Consider the following 16,443-nt stretch of genomic DNA (forward strand, 5'->3'; position numbering starts at 1 on the left):
ATAGCAAGCTCCTACAAATGTGAAGATGCAAATCCCAGAAAAGTGTAGCAGCTGTGTGATTACAGGTATGATATCACAATACCTGGGATTTATTTACATCACAATAGTTGTGGAACTACCAGTACTAAAAAAAACACACACAGATTGTCCCTTTATGTTTAGGAAGTTTAAAGGCAACCAAAACTAGAAAAGACACATAGGAACAGAGCATTTAAAATTGAAGAATTCCTTCATCATGAATAATGATCATCATACTAAAATGCTTTGCAGTCTGAAGTGTCTTGAGAAATTTCATAAAGCTTTTGAAAGATTAATGAATGCTTAATTTTTCCAATATTCTTGTGAGGTAGTTAGAAATTGCTTAGCCTTATTTTTCAGGTAGAGGAAATAGGTATTAAGAGAGTAATTTATTCACTGAACACTGCTAAGAACAAAACTTTCTCAGTTTATAATCTATTTACAAGGTGATCTTTTGGTTCCCTCCTTTTGTCACACCCCGAACCATCAATCTTTCTGATGAAGGTTATAATCTGTGAACATAAAAAGACAATACTACAAAATAGTAGAACACATGCTTACCTCTTTATTCATTATAAATTGATTTAAACATAAGTTCAATCAGATTTCATTTAAAAAATCAGGTATTTTCACAGTCCAATATTCACTTCTGCAGAAAAAATATAAGACAAAATATCCTTGGTTTCTGCCTAAGAGTCCATTTGGAGTCCATTTGGATTATCTAAACTGTTATATTAGCAAAGGTTCTATGAGACAGCCAGACAAGTGGCTTATATTCATTGGACTTAACATATATTATCTTGTATGGTGACGATAAGGCTCTAAATTATTATCTAGCCTTTGTTCCACAAACATAATGTACAATCATAACATTTGACAGCACTGCACTTTTCACCTGCATAGCATCGAGCCTCTCAGAAGCTCTGTAAGTATCATTACTTTCATTTCACAGACGGAAAAGCAGAGTTTCCAGAGACACAGGGGCCTGAATTTGTCCCACTTAATTTTCAAATTTAACTAAGAAAGCTAAGTGAAAGGCCTCAGTGAGGAGGGAGAGAGGGAGAGAGACAGAGAGAGATACCTCTATAATGCAATTCAGGGCAGCTCCTCTTAGATCAGATTTATCTCACTGATGGTGTGCCTAAAATTGGATGGTCTGAATACTAGCCTACTCCTTGCTTTTGACCACACTCTCGTTTATATCAGTGACTAATATTTTTAACATATTGAGAATACGTGTGTTCACATCAGTGTATTTTTGTATATTCACACTGGATAGCTCTCTCTCAGCTAAGACCTACCTCCTTCATTTTAACTAATCCTGATCATGGCTCCTGGGATGAGATCCGTGAATCCTGGGCTAAAAATTTGAGTAATCCTCTAGAAATCCTCTTCAGTATACATCTCAATTCCTCTTAAAACCAGGCCAGTGGATACTGGCTACAAAGCATAATTTCACATGAACTGCCATCGATTCTGTGAGGTTTGCAAGCAATACAACACTTCAATTTGTTTCACTTAAATATTAATATCTGGTGTATTTTAACATCCATTTACTGAGTTTTACATTCTGAAAAAGCATTGAAGTGTCAATCACAGGTCCTCATAAACCGTGGAGTAAAGACACGCAACACCCAAGAGTTATGTGTAAACTAGAGCATTCAGTCACCTACTCTGTTACTCTGACAGGTATTCTACTTCTTGCTGATTCGTTACTAATGAACCTCAGGATGCTGAGAGAGCTGGCATTGCAAAGTTGCTCTCTTTCATCTTTGAAAGGTTGTGGCAGTTGAGGGAGATCTCCGATCACTGGAAAAAGGCAAATATTACTGAATATTACAAACTTCCCATTGGACATTTATACTGTTTGTTTGGGTTCTATCATAACACCTTTAATTCTTGTATAATCTTACAAATTGTGCATTTCAATTAGATACTAGCTAAGGCTTTACATACACGAACAGAATAAGTCTTTTGAGTCATATCTGGGTTAATATTACTTGGCTTACCTAGTCAATATTACATGTTTTCATTAAACCGCAATATTGATATCGTACTGTGACAATTTAATGTCCTGGTCTTTGGCTATTGAACAAAGATCGGTGGTTCAACACTCAAATATCATAGTGATAACTGCAATATAATTTCATATATAGACTTCAAAAAATAGTGTACCATTTGGGAAAACACTCTCACCAGCTACTTCAGAGGACTGAATGTGAAGCTTTTCGATCAGATGAAGGCCTTGAAGAACTTTTGAGCACAGCCTGTCTTGTGGGAGTGCTTGAACTTTTGACATAGTTCCCATCCAGGACTGTCTAGAAATGGAAAGTGAAAAGAACAATTCTGAGCATGCCAAAACCATGAAGAAATAATGAGCTTGATGCTAAAAATAGTCCCTTCTCTCAGTGGTAGTGCAGTCTGCCAGACACAGAAATCTGGTCAGAGATTTAGAGACAGAATCACTTCTGATGTAGCTTCTGAAGGAAGACAGTTCTGGTGACCTCAGCTCTGTACTGAGTGAGAATGAAAAAGTTTATTCCTAGGAGCAAAAGATTTGCATTGAGCAGCATATTCCTGAAGGCAAGAAGACAATCTCCTCTGACTTTCCATGGAAAATAGGAGAGTCCTTATAGACCCCTCTTTCTGTGACACACAGAAGGGTAGGCATTTCTTTATTTAAGTGCTTTACCTTGGAAATGCTGAAAAAGGAGAAGAAAAGAGTGAAAGACCTTCAAAGAAAGAGAAAGGAACTTGTCAAGAAGGTAGGGAAGAGAGGTAAGAGGACACGAATAGAAGAGAAAGAATAAGAGCAAAAAACAAGGATGTGTACATGTGAAGGAATAAGTTCATATCTGAAGGTCTAATACAGATGCTTAAGGGGAAATATGACATGAAAAATGTTTAAATGGGAAAGAACAAAAGTTTATGCAGAACATATTTCAAAGAGATGTTTCAATATGTTCACATTAAAAAACTCTCTTCAGGAAAATGTTGTTCCATTACAACTGATTTCAGCTCAATGATTTGATTTTTCAGTGTGGAAATGAAAATGACAAATATTTTTTTCTAGTTTTCATTTTGCTTTAAACAAATAGAGCATGTTGTAAAAATACATTTAAAATCTAATTTTGAGGAAAAGAGAAGATGACACTTTTGTCAATTAAATTTAATTGAAAATATAAACATTTGTTGTTTGGAAACTTTGGAAGCCAGATTGTAGCGTTTTCCAGAATTGTGAAACACAAGGTATTTGGTAGGGTTTTTTTTTCTCCAACTTGAAGAAAAAAATAATTTTGGAATATCGAAATCTTCAGCAAAAAGACATTCTGTTCTTTCACGGTGCCTTAGGTGCCATTACTGCTGCAGTGCCAAGGGCCTTCCATTTGCCATTCTGTGGCCTGCCTTTGCTCACAGCTCTATAACTTTGCCTAAGCTGTTTTGTGGCAGGATTTTCCAGAGCTGCTGGGGCAGTATTTTTGCCTCATTGTTTTATCCTGTTCTCACATGGATATCCTCATGGCCTTGCACCCACAAGCCAGATACTGATCCTATAGTAGGTTCTCGTGGGATGCGGTTGCCACTGGCATGGGGAGTCACCCCTCCTGCCCCTTTCCTACACCTCGTCTCTACACTAAAACTTAGAGCATAGAAAAGTAGACAGTGGCCATCCAGATACCCAGTCAGGATTATCAATGAAATATGCACACAAAAGCATAGCAACCACATAGTGTGCAATGCCTGCACCCAATTAAGCATGCTCCAACCAGCACAAACAGCATTGTGAATGGGAATAGGAGTCTGAACAGTTCCTGGTGGAAAGTACATTAGTGCTGGGGAACAAGGACAGTAATGGCTCATCACCATCACAATCTGCTGCACTAGAGAGACTGCAGAGGGGGATGCTCAACGGGTGACCTTCATTGCTGCTTTTCCCAGCTGGTCACGGGGAAGGGTTTTTCCTTTCCTTTTTTCTCTTACTCCCTTTCCTTTTTCTGTTTTTAATGCCTGATGTAGCTTTGAAGTCAATGTACGCCTTCAGGTACAGAACCTGCTAATAAAGCATTGTGCATTAAGCCTTTCTCAACATCCTCCATGCAACACTTTCTCAAACAACTGTACTATTGAGTAAAGGCTGACTGTTGTTAAACATGATTTATCGCAAGGCACCCTTACTCTGAGTAAGACAAACACCTCACTCTCAAACTCTTCCTGACTTCACCAAAAAAAAGTTTTCTTCCTGCAGGATATAATAGACACCCAAGAATTTGTGTACTTATGTGGATTCTGTATCATGTATTCCTGTTGTTTTCTCCTTACACAGAGTGAATTTCTGCTTGAGAGGAGGACTGGCTGAACCTGAACAGTCACAGCATTAGGTCCATAGGTAGATTGCCAGGAAAGATCAAAGCCGAAATGGAAAGCCAAAAAAGCAAGTTGTTTCTCCCCTCATGTAGTCACTGCTTGCTTGTCCCCATACATTCCCACAGTACCTTGAGGTTTAAACATCTTTTGAGTAAAGTCATTCAGGTCCTTTAACAGTGTTAATGGAATCCTTGGCTAATATGGAGTACAATATATATAGCCAGTTACAAGCAATGGAAAGATTATAGTGGTTGTTGACATGAACCAGGTTTTGGGTCATACCCTAAAGGATCTCACTGCCATGTTACCGACAGCCATCCTGAGAGCTCAGGTGACCTATTTAAGATTTCGTGGGAGACTGCGTCATCCTAATCCTGTGAAAGACACCTCTGTTGTTTGTTGCTGGGGCAGAAAGTATTACACAGCCTCTTGATGTACATCTCTCTCTCTCTCACTCTCTCTCTCTGTGTCTTTCTCTCTTTCTCTCTCTTTCTGTGAAATGGCTACAAAGGGAGCCCAAATGACTAGTATACATTAGGCACTTAAATTTTAGATGGCTAAACCAGGTAAGATGAATCCCGGCCTAAGTGCTCTACTCCCCCTTGTGCTATTCCTAAACAGAGGTCCTGCTCTAGCCTTCACCCAAAGTGCATGTAGCAGCAGTGTGTCCAGGCAAAGCACTGGATTCTTCTCTCCCTGGATTCTGTGGGAGTTTTTCTTTGCTTTCCATAACTGCAGAATCAAGTCTAATATTGTTGTTTGGTACAAATGAAAGTATTAAATGGGAGAAACAGATGTTACCAACCCAGTGGCAGAGCATGTTAAAGGACCATGGATATCCCTGGGCTTTTCTTGGCTGCCCATTTCCCTCCCCACTCTGGCTGTGTGGGAGATCACATAGAGTAATTATGCAGGTTTGTTTTATTTCCACTTTTTAACCTAATGAAGAATTGATTGCTCTCACAAAGTAGTTACCACCCAGGGGATGAAAATGGAGCTGTATTTTTCTCCTGATTGGGTACACCTCATTAGGTCCACAACAGCCTTTGGCTGGACTCCCCACCAGGGGTAACTGGTAGTGACAATGGTATCATTTTGCCACTTACCAGTCAGCATTGGCAGAAACAGCCAGATCAGAGAAACAAGCAGGACGAGGTGAATCAAAAAGACTGCAGTGATATCACAAGATTAGGATTTAAGTAAGATGTCTAGAAAAGCATGTCTAAATTTTATTAGGGGCTGTTGAGGACAATCACCTGTCTTAAGTAACAGATGACTGAGTATATCATTATGAAGTGCCAGTTAATCAAATTAGCAGCAGACCACAGGAGCCTTCCATATTGGTGAAAACAGAGCTCAATGGAAAAGATACATGAATATTCCCTCTATTTTCCTCTTATATATCAGCCAGAAAGACTTGCATGTATGGCCTTTTTCTTGACTGTATATAAATGTCAGTGAGCTGTTCACTGGTGACTTGAGCCAGCTCTCTAAGACCCTGTTGGATATAGTTTTACTAAGAGACTAAAGAAGGGGGCTATATTTAGCTTGTAATGACAGAGCCACTGTAAAACTGTTGTTAAAATTGTCAGAGATGATAGAGCAAGGCTAGACGACACTGCTCTGATCCAGTCTGATGTCTGCTGTTTTCTGTAAAAAAGTCTCTTTTAACCTTACTTGCCCCATTTACATGTGATCTTGATGCCATGTAGGTAAATAAATAATATCACAATGGGGAAATTGTTCATTTCTTTCCATAAAATAGGAAAGAAGCAGTTTTCCTTGCAAAAGCATTGAACCGTGGGTGGAAGTAACATGGAAAAAGCCCTTTCTCCTCTGTATATTATATGAGGAGGCACATAGAGGGCTTGACTTCAAATGGAACTGTATTTTTTAAGTTTCTCTGGAAATGGCGCCAACACGTTTGTGCTAGATATGCTTCGCTTGATCTTTGCTATATGTATTCCAGTGTGCTTCATTCACCAGAGAAAAGCAGGCACCTTTAAGGCAAAGCCAGCAGCTGTTGAGAAAAGGAGCAAACAAAGATTACCTCCACTGAATAGCATTTCATGGCAGTTCCCATAGGTGCAGAAAGCATAAATAAGCACATCTATTGCAACTACTTCCCTCCCAAGCTTGAGTGCAGGACAACCATGGTAAGTAATGACATCTGGGTTCAGGACAGCCTGTCAGAGAGCACAGTGTGCACAAATAAAGTAAAATAAGGATCAGCTGGACAGAAAGTACAGGGTCCTGAAACCCTCTTAACAACAGGCTTGCTTTACAGCTTTTCTGTTACTCCCACACTGAGGTGAGCAACCAGGAAAGTCAAGAAGGAAACAGATATTCATGTTCTTCAGAGACCTGATGGGACTAGTGCTTAAACCCATATTGCCTCAGATTTGCCTGTTCTTCTCACATACCCTTCCTCTCTGTAAAGCAATTATGAATCCAGTGCTACTGGTACTGAACATGCTCTACCTGCCTGCACCTTTCTTTGCCTGCAGAGGATCTCACATGGAGCCATTGCTGCCTGCGCAGGTTTTGTGCACTGTGCTGGGAGTATCAAAACCAAGACCTACTGCCAAAGTGGCCTTTCCCATTCAGGCAGGATCTTGGGCTATTTCTCTTACATGGTCCTGGAAGTTCTTCTCATTCACTGCCTTTCCCGCACATGTGAGAAAGGCAGTCCTTTCCTCTAAGCCATATTTCACATGGGATAAACCTGTGTCACACAAACAGGCAGAAGGGATTTGCCCATGCCATGTCTTTAATCCAGGCTAATTCAGAGCAGATGGCTCTGAGAGCCGTGCACAGCGGCACTCACTGCACCAGCCAGTCCCTCCCCACATGGGGCCTGCTTGCCGTTGGTGGGGTGGTACCCAACGGCCAGTGCTACAGGAGGGGTGGGAGGCTGTTCTGAGGCATCCCTTTGCATGAGTCCTGGGTGTATTTCCAAAGACCTGACTCTTCTCATTATTCGTAATCTTCTGGAATAGGATAGTTAACCTTAAACCTTTTTTTGTCCTGGAAAATCCCATGACCTCATTGTGGAGGAGAGTTGCTATCCATTTAATGGCTTAGTGTGCAGGGATGCTAGAGTCTCCACTGAGGTAAGGACCTGCAGGTGCAGCCTGCTATGCTAAGCCGAGCAGTGACATCTGATTGACAGTGAGAAGTGATGGACCTACTTCTCATTTTGGTCATGCAGAATTGAATTCAACAGCCCCTTGGAAAATACACCATGATGGGCTGCCCCAGTGGACCCTGAGAGGGACTGAGTGCCCTAGCAAACCTCTTTAAATCTCTAATTTCAGTATCCTATAGCTGGCTGTCAACTCTGCCAGATGCTATAGAAGACATAAAGTCAACAGGCTGCACCTAACTGGGCTTTATTCTGAAGGGTGAAAGGATGTGATTTCTTTCTGATGATTTCTTTCTGACTCAGGCTGGTAAACAGAACAGGCATTCTTAAGCTTTCAAAAATCATGAGTCACACCTCCCCCAAACCAATCACAAAATATTACAGTATTAAAATGATAAATTTGGCATTTGAATTACCTTCTGATTTTCAAGCTTTATTCATGAGGCTTTCTGCCACAGCCAGGAGGGCAAAAAAGTTTGTTTGTTTTTTTTAATGGAAGCTGACAGTCCGTCAAAATAATAAAAGTATAGGAGCTGGGCCTTTAAGAAAGACACCAAATATAGCAAGTGTCATGATAAAAATCACTGACATTGGGTCCATTCGTTGCCCTGAAATCTGCAGAGTGACAGCTCTTAGAATTTGTATACCAGCAAAGTAACTGCAGATACTATTATTATTTACCTAAATGAAATGTATAATCCCTTTACTGAAATGTTTTCCAGCTGGAAATCAGCACAAATAATTTAGTGGATTCAGCCCAGGTACTTACTCTATTTCTATCAATCTGGTAACTGAACAGCTTGTAAAATTAAAATACACTAAGAATTTCAAGGTGACTTCCCATTGGCAGAAATTAAAGTAACATCTCCTTTCCCTGAAAAACTAGTTGTTCCTTTTTTATATATGATTTTACACTTGGTTTTGCATGCCCTTTGTTAAATGTCTGATTTGAACCTGAAATCAGGCTGGGCTGTGATTTTTGGAAAGGAGTCGTTCGGAGTCAGGTCAGCTAGTCTACAAAATTTAAGTGTGTTTATGATTTCTGTCTTGGAGGAAAAAAAATTCCTTGTTCCAATAGAACAGGAATGCTAAGAGTGGCCAAAGAGTAGGGAGGCAAGACTTTTTTTTAAGTATCCTATTTCTACAACATTGAGAACTTGTGAAAAATGAGAGCAGGAGGAGATACATATGAACCCTGAGATGTCTGAAGTGTCAGATAGATACTTCATGGGTCCCCTCCTAGATTTACAGATTTGAAACACAATCAGAATCGGTAATTTGGATGCTTTTGTAAATTCACTGATTATTAATCTTCATGATTAAGCAGCCTAAATACCTTCGTAAACTGCCCTCTTTGTTGCAACAAGGATGTGATCCCAGTGGCAGGCTGAGAAAACATGAATGAGATTTGATTAGGGATTCCTTCCTGTTAGGCTGGCAAGCTTCTTGATTTCTGAACCAGGTACTGCTTTTCAGGCAGGCCAGAATACTCTATATTTGATCCTGTGGGACCATAGTTAGGACACAATAAGGTGCTCATCAACCAAAAGGATGGGAAACAGTTCTCTAGGTAATCAGTTCAGTGTCTTGATATTCTAGGCAAAGACATTTTGATATTTCTGCAGGAATAGCTAGTGTTGCATTAAATGCAAACTATAAATGTATACCCTCTATCATTAGTATGCCACAGTACTGGCCATGGGCCTTAGACTGTTTGTTGTCCCTCCTCAACTAACCACTCTTGTGATGTTACGGACTGAAGCAGGGAAACCATGGGTGTCTTCTGTCCCCTCTGCCAGGTTGCGCCTCTAAGAGATACCCAAATATTGCTGCGTTCCACTTCTGTCCCAGAAATGGCAAAGGGAGTGTGTACCTAAGGAGTTAACAAGAAAACACATTCAGTTTCCTCAGGACTCAGCAAATCCACATTTCTCTACTCTAGGAGTCAACTTTCAGAGCTCCCCTGTGAAGTAATTTGCAAATGATTGTGTTGGACAAACCTATTTTGTTTCCCTTGATTCAGAGATCAAAGTCAGGAGCACAGTACCTTTATATTTAATACGTAAATCCCTCCTGCTTCAGAGGCATCCACTTAAAGGAATATATCAGCTATATATATACGTATGTATGTATGTATCTATCTATCTATTTAAAAGATTACATTTCTCACAAAGCAGACAGAATCAAGAGCAGAATACCCTCCTAAAAGGTATATTTGACAGAAGGATAAACTCAGTAACTAAAAGCTCAAATTCCAAATCACCAAGTAGGGATGAACTTAAAGAGAGCCAACACTGACACAATGTGTTTATTGCTCTTATGTTTAATTTTCCTGCCCCTACAGTGTGGAAATTCATAGCAAATCCATATAAACCAAGCTTGATATACTGCCAGAGTCTTACTGGTAACTCAGTAAAACACAGAAGCTGAACACAGCATAACCTGGGCAGGTGCTGCATAGTGTGGCAGAAGAGATAGCAGGAGAGCTGCTAGAGGGCAGTTGTCCTAAAAGGCACCCCTCTCTCTCAGGGCAATGGCCCTGACAAGTAAAGGGACTCAGTAAGTCACTCCTTTTTGGCTTGAACATAACAGTAGAAGTCCGCATTACCTCCCCGTGGCATCTGGGCTGTGCCATGGAGGGTGCTCGCTGAGGCCCAGGAGCAGCGATGAGGAGCCTGCTGACTGCCAGCATGTTGTAACAGGGACATATGAGAGGTAGAGGTGAGGGGACCAGTGCGCAGCACCACAGTTGCTGCCACAAGCTGAGAAGCACTCCTTTCCTGCTCCACCTGGCTGTGTTGCTTTCCTGCCTCAGGCTGACCTGATGCATTCTGGTCTTGCAGCAAAACTAGGGTCCTACTCCCTGTAGCTTTTAGGACCCAGTTGCCACTGAAAATAAGAAGAAAAAGGTACCTAAATGGTTGTTAGGAGCAGTGTCTCAGGTTCTTGTGGCTTTTAAAATGAGACATGCATTTCGTGTGAATGAAGCTTATAGGTAAAAAAGATGTAGTATTGAATGCAGTCCGTGATATTTAGCGATATGTCTTCTCTCTGAAGAGAGACAGCAATTAGTGAAGAAATGCATTCATCTCTTACCTCTGACACTACCTCCTTCTGTGGCCTTGGTCATTTTACTTTTCTATGGCACATAAAAAATGAGAATGCTATAGAAATACTTCACCAGGCTCTGGACACTGACATTATTATAATGTGTGTATGTATGTATGTATATATACATATGTGTGTGTGTGTATGTAGATATGTATATGTATATATACGTGAATATATGCAGAGTTTTATTTATCAAGGTTAGTTTTATCCCAGACATTTCTTAATTACCATCATCAAATCATCATCATCAAAGGAGTGTTTTGACATCTCCTTGGAACTAATAAAATAGTAGCACTGACAGTGGATCAATACAGAACTGTCTAGTCACAGAGAGAGAGAATATACACTCTTATATACATATCTACTACACGTAAAAAGCATAAGAAACCAAAAGAGGAAATTTGTTACTGTGTGGGCAAAATAAAGAGAGAGAAGGGGAGAGAGAACAGTGGAGAGGCAATATTAAATTTGCTATAAGTTTGAGGAAAAGTCTATGGAAATCAACCAGAGTATTCCTGTAGTTACCAGTGATCTCAGGACTATGTGCAAGTCAGATCTTCAAAAGATGTCAGGACTGTAGATAGACAGGGAGGAATGGAGACACTGCTGTTTTACTTTTCCTCTGTTGCCTGGGATTTATACACTCTATAGCAGAATAATTGTTCTATATGCTAAACGCATATCATATATGAAGACTATTGAAGAAATATACTTTATAGAAGTTAAAAAAGTTGTGATGTGTAGCTGACCGCAAAATAAACAAGCACCTTTTTCCGCTGCCTCCTATTCCCCATACACTGAAAAATTTCGCTCGTTCTCCCTCCAGGGTTTCCTGAAAAGCCCAGTGCTGCCAGGCCATCCAGGCTTGCCACGACACTGTCACAGTAGTGTGGACCTCCATGAAGCCAGGAGACTATGAGAAATGCAGATTTTCTCACAGAAATGTGGGCAGTCTTACACGTCTGGGGCCTCGGTGAGATCCTAAGAAAATTAGTGCAGTTTGGATTCACTACTGTTATCTGAGTATTTTTCTAGGTGTTGCAGGCCATCTCTAGGGATTTTTAAACATCGGAACTAGAACTTGAGTCCCATGCAGCTTAAGAGAGCAGAAAATTTAGTGAATGGGAGACAAAGTCAATGCACTTTTAGTGAATGATTTTTCTCTACTCTCTGAAGCAATTGAGTTTTTCCAGGTCAGAAATTTGATTCTTCGGCACCCGAGGCCAGACTCTCCAGTTGGGATAAATTAGCAGAAGTGTCCTTGAGATTATGCCCATATATAAAAACTGAGAAGCTGCCCCGATTCCTCTAGCATTTCTTCACTGTTTTAAGAGAGCTCTGCCTTTGAGGGAGATGACAATACAGCCAGAAAAAAATGAGAATGAAGTAAAACTTGAATACAGACAAATTTGGATGTTTTTATAGAGTCTTGCAGCCTTCTCTCCACAAACCATTAAGTCCTAATTGCCATACTAATGTTATTTTATATTGTAAGTGCAGCTCCCGACTCCCGATATTATGGCACCCAGTGGAATTAAAGCAGGCACTTAGCTTTACCACATTCTCTGCTGTAACCTTTTCAGTCCATGATTATTATTCTGTCAATGCATGCTTGTTCATTATCACTTAAAGGTGTCGTCCCCTTCACCAGGACGACATACTGCTGTGTAAACCAGAGCCATAACTAACCTGGTTCAGTGCTGAAGCAAGCGCCTTCCTTCTGACTAGTTATGAATTAAAGGCTTCTTTTTTTTTCTGGTGGAAGGAGCCTCTCTCCTTCATTCCTAATAAGGGCAATGCTGAGGTGGATTTAAAAGGTTCTTTTCTGTTAAAAGGGTTTGATCTGTGATAATCTCTTATAATTTGGAGACTAGGAACAAACTGAGCATTAGGTTCTGCAAATCCACTCTCAAGTCCTTTTTTTTTTTTAATATCAAAACTCATTTAAATATACTCCCTTCCTTACCCCTTCCATAGGGCACAGCAGGGAAATGCTTTTCCAATTAGGATTCAAATTTGATTAATTATCATTAGTTAATCCCAGCTCTGGTAATTACATTCCTCCTTCAGGAATTTCACAAGCCTTTTAGAAATTATACAGTGTTAGGCTACATATTGCATGTTATAACTCTTTGTTAGCTTCAGAGCTGATATTCTTGCCCCGCCTGTGTGTGGAGTAGAACCTGTGCAGTTCAGGAAAATCACTATTCCTATTTTAACTGACCTTTAAAGCTCTTAGAACTACATTTTCCAAATAATTGTCCAATGAATTTAATTTGTTTTGTTCTCAGTTTGTTTTCATTCAATGCTTCTGACCTATCCCAATTTTAGCAAATCTTAGTATCATTTGCACATAATTATGGAGAAAGATATTTTATTCTAGGAGTTGTATTTACACTGTTCATTTCAGCTGCTGCATTCCCCATATAGCTGTTTGTGATAGATCAAATGTTGTTATTTCTACTCCCTTGCTAGATGAGAATAACTTTTTCTAAGGACAAGTAATGAAGAAGACATGATGAACAGCAAATAAAGAATGGTGAATACTTGTACTCATGTGGGAGTAACTATGCTAATGGAGGTAGTGGTAGGAGGACCATTCCCCAGGCATTCATATGAACGAAAAATAACTGACATGAATATTTACAAACTGAAAATAACATGGGATAGTCAAACCGTACTAGAACCAAACACATTTTGAGTCTGGCTAGGTTTTCACTAACACAGGAGGCAAAGAGAGCCTCATCTCCCCTTCAGCTGCTGGTAAAAAGATATCAGTGAACAACACAACCAAAGGAGACTTATACCAGTACAGGAAAAGATTCGTCCACAGCTGTTTTGGGAAAGGCTGTTTTGGGAAATCCTGCTGGGTGTGCTGAGGATGACAGAAGAGGAGACATAAATGTTGTCCTGAAAAAGCAATGTAGCAGCCTATAGAACTGCTGTAATTTAGATAGGTCTCTAGCACAGGCTAAATAATACTGGGGGTTGTGAAGCCGGTTAAGCCCAGAAGAATGCAAATCCACCTCTGCTGACAATGTTTGGGGGTGAAGTTTTATGCAGAAAACACACATAAATATTGCTGTCAAGAGTTATTTCATATTTAACTTTAATTATCCCACTCCAGTTTGTGCTTGGGGTATATATCCAAAATAAATCCAGAATAAATCCTTTCTTGAATGGCTGAAGATTTACCCCCGGTGTATTTCAGAGGAGATTTGGTCTAATGTAGAGGATTTCATTCTGAACTGCAGTAAGGCCCATCTGTACCCATCTAGTAGTACGCATAATGGGAGCACCCAATCTTGCACTGTTTGTATTTATAGATATCAATTTATATATATATACAGAAAAATTAAATGTATCCTAATTAGTTTATAAGGCAGATACAGTAAATTCTCAAAAATAGCCAGGAAAGGATGGGGCCTCTGAGGGGTACAACATTCTCTCCTCATGAAAATGAGATCCAGGTCACCTGTGCAAGAGACTAGATTTGAAGCTCTTCACCAGGTATAATCCATATTAATGCCAGGTACAATTTAAATGTAGTGGCATTAGCAGTGAATCTAACCTACCTGACATAGTAATACCTGTTAGCTGTTTGGAAACTGGGTCACCGGTTTGATATTCTTGTTAAAACAAGGATTATAGTTTGTCTCCTGCTGGCAGAATGACAAAGCAATGGGTTGGTTTAGTCAGCATATTTTTGGTTAGTTAGTTAATTTTGTGGTTGTTCTGAAGAAGTTGTCCTGAAATGGGTGTCTCTGGACTATTTATCAGGAGTGAAGAGGTAGTAAATCCCCTGCTATTGATGTATATACATACCACCTCTTGGGAGAACACTTGAAGATAAGAAATGTCTTTCAGGAAATTGGGATCCTCAGTTTCCGTGTGATAAAGGAGCTCAATTCATCTGATCATTTTGTTAGGCGGAATAATTCAAACATCTGTAATTGTAATCATCAGTCACTGTAGCCAACAACAAAGTTGCATAAGGGTAACTAACTGAGTAAGGAATATGGCCAGAAAGTATATCAGCCAAAGTCTGCCTGCCTATTCTCTGGTGGTTTGCTGTTACCTCATAGCACCAGCTGTGCTGAGGTGTACTGCAGATAAAAATAGCCTCTTGCCTAAAATCAAATGATAAATCAGTGAAGAAACAGGGAAGGGAGGAGAGAAGAAATGCAGAAGGGAGGGAAGAAGTGGGTTCCAGAAGGCCAGGCTAGAGCTGTGCGATCCTTCCCTCATGAAGAAACTGGCGCTGTTACAGGCTGGTCTAGATGGCAGAAGTGGAGCTACCTTATGGATCAAGCTCCCAGAGCCATCTATGACATATCCTCACCAAGGAGGGGCAAGTTCCTCAATCTCTTTCAAGCTCACACTCGGTCTTTTTCCTGGCAGAAGTCCAAACCACATGGGTCTGACCCTCTGACTCTGCTCAGCTGAGGCTAGAGGTGGTGCAGTGATTCAGGCACCCAGCAGCATGCACATACTGCAGCCTAGAAGTTGCAACAAAAACCATACTTCTCTCATCTGTATTCATGACTTTTAACCCATGCTAACCATTAGCCAACACTCAGTGTATCATGGGCAGTTACACTTCAATCATTTGAGTCTGTGTAGTCATTTCAGACGTATTTGTGTAGCAGCCCAACCGTACAGCTAGTGAAGGCTCTCTGGCAGCTGCTCTCAACCATTTGTACTAATGGCCCCAGGACTAACTGCATTTTCATGTTCCTGCTAAGTTTTGCATTGGCATTGCAACCCGACTTCAAAGATCCACAATCCCATTGGGGTTTCTTCATTAGAAAGCCATCATCTTATGGTCTGTATTAAACAAGAGGAGAAATAAGAGAACTTCTTGTATTGACCTTAAATCTATGGACACCAGTTATTTGAGATCAAATCAGTACTGTGTTTCCTCCTCCTCATCTCCAAATGTTACTACACCACCCTGCACTGTACAATGAAGTCTCCTGGAAGACGGGATACTTATTCTATATAAATTCTATATTATATGCATATTCAGAGGTATTTGAGTGTAAGAGAGAATATCTGGTCCTTTGTTCTGCCCAAAGTCATGTGGGAATGGCACTGTTTGAAGTAATGGTGGTGGAGGCAGTTGTTTGTTTTATGGCACAGATTTTCATATTTGGTGAATTTGCTACTTTATTGTTGTTGTTGCTGTACACTTTGCTGTGTGTTTAGTGACACTGTGAGACACACAGAAGGTACACTCTGGCCTCTCGCAGATGAGGAATGTTCTCATCATGTTTGTACATACTCATCTGTGGGCTACATTTCCAAGTTCCTCAGGCAACTCAGTCTCGAATGACAAGGCTTATCTTTTTTATAAAGTCAGGCTTGACAAGGTCAGAGGCAGATAACACAGGAAGAATCCCTCAGAACTCATTTTTGTCCCAGTTTTAATTCTAAGTTGTGCTTTGCTTGCTGGGGTGTGAATTTTGGAAGAAACTGTCTGCTTCCTTATGGAGAACAGGATAAGGACTCATAGCTCATGAGGCTTAGGGCACAGCTCTCTGAATTTTTCCTGAAAATACTTTTCCTGAAACAATTGGTGTTGAATCTACCACAGGGTATTAGGCTACAGCAATTGATCTGGACTAGCCAGACCTAGCATGTTCCTATGTTGCCAAGCCACCTGTCCATGCCTGTGACCTGCTAGCAATCCAGTGCTGGGGCTCCTGCTTCACCAGGTCCAGCCTTTGTGCATAAACACAGATTCCAGCAGTGACCCGCCATGCAGCCCTCTGCTGCAATAACATTTGGATCACATCGGTCCA

This window comes from Dromaius novaehollandiae, chromosome 3 (assembly GCF_036370855.1).
Source record: "Dromaius novaehollandiae isolate bDroNov1 chromosome 3, bDroNov1.hap1, whole genome shotgun sequence".
In the NCBI taxonomy this organism is placed as follows: Eukaryota; Metazoa; Chordata; class Aves; order Casuariiformes; family Dromaiidae; genus Dromaius; species Dromaius novaehollandiae.